We start from the raw sequence: 1,445 nt of genomic DNA, 5'->3' as shown, positions 1-1,445 counted from the left end.
ATTCTCTAGAATGGCTTCCACTCCTCTGGGGCATTCTTCTTCCCCTTCTGGGATACCTATAACTCATATGTTTGAATGCTTCATAGAGTCCCATAATTCTGACAGTGAACGTTCTGCTTTCTCTCTCTTCTTTTCTTCCTCTTTAACTATCTGAGTTATCGCAAGAGATTATCCTCTACCTCTGAGATTCTTTCTTCTGCATGATCTAATCTGTTGTTGATACTTTCTATTGCATCCTTAAGTTCCCTAATTGACTGCTTCAGTTCCTTCATCTCTGCTATATCCCTTTTATACTCTTCATATTTTTCATCTCTTATTTGATTCTGTATTTGGATTTACTTTTGGTTTACGCTTTCTCAGAAATTTTCTTCATTGTTTTGTGATTGTCCTCCACTTTCTCAGCAATTTCCTTCATTGTTTTTATCATCTGTATTTTAAATACCCCTTCTGTCATTTCTAACATTTCGTTATAGGAGTCCTCTGTGTAGCTACCTCACAATCCTTAGAAGGAGTTACTCCGAACTGGTATTTCATGTTACCAGGATTTTTCTGCTGATTCTTCTTCATGAGGGCTTTTTTTGTATCTTTTTCCTTACCCTAATTATTCTCTCACTTCTTCTTGCTCTTTAAAGTTCTAATGAGTTCTTTTGGTAGGGGACCAGAGGGATGAGAAAATTGAAGAGCAAGAAGGGAAAAAATCTAGAAAAGAAATAAAAAGAGAAAGAATGGGGGGGGGTGAGTAAAGGGAATATAAAAAAAAAGAAAGGCACTGAAAGAAACAGGAGTAAAATAGGTGTATAGTTGGGTACTATGACCCAACCTTGAAGACCCCCAACCTCTAAGGTCACTGGGTTTGGTGATTTGCTTGAGGTAAACAGCTCTTTGCCAGCTGGATCAAAGACAGTACCCCACCTCCACCAGATAGAGAGGAAAGCCAAAAATACTGTAAATCAAACCAAAAGAAACAAGCAAGAACCCTTATGGGGTAACATTGGAGCAAACAAACAAACAAACAAAAAAAACACAAACAAATAATAGAGGCAGAAATACTGACAAAAATGAAATTCTAATTGTTAAAGAAAGCAAAAATGAAAGATTGTATTTAAACTAGGATAGTGGGGGGAAAAAAAGAAAGAAAAAAAAAAGAAGAAGGAAAGTACCAAGGGAAAATGTTGAAATTAAGAAAAAAAAATAAACGAACAAACAAACAAACAAAAAGCCTCAAAAAACCCAAAAACTGAAGAACCAAATGGTATATGTATCTTGCTGAATATTGTCCGGGCAACAGGTGATCTTCTGAGGTATAAGATGTTAATCACAATGTTGATACGGCTGTACGAGATGGAGACTGGAGGCCTCTGTTGATCTCTCTGACCCCTCAGGCTTGGGAGCCCAAAAATGTCCTCAGCCCACTTAAAAGACACTCCAAACTATCACCCTTGGCC

Source organism: Nycticebus coucang, chromosome X, assembly GCF_027406575.1.
Source record: "Nycticebus coucang isolate mNycCou1 chromosome X, mNycCou1.pri, whole genome shotgun sequence".
In the NCBI taxonomy this organism is placed as follows: domain Eukaryota; kingdom Metazoa; phylum Chordata; class Mammalia; order Primates; family Lorisidae; genus Nycticebus; species Nycticebus coucang.
The sequence above is the reverse complement of the archived record's forward strand: the minus strand, read 5'-3'. Positions refer to the sequence as shown.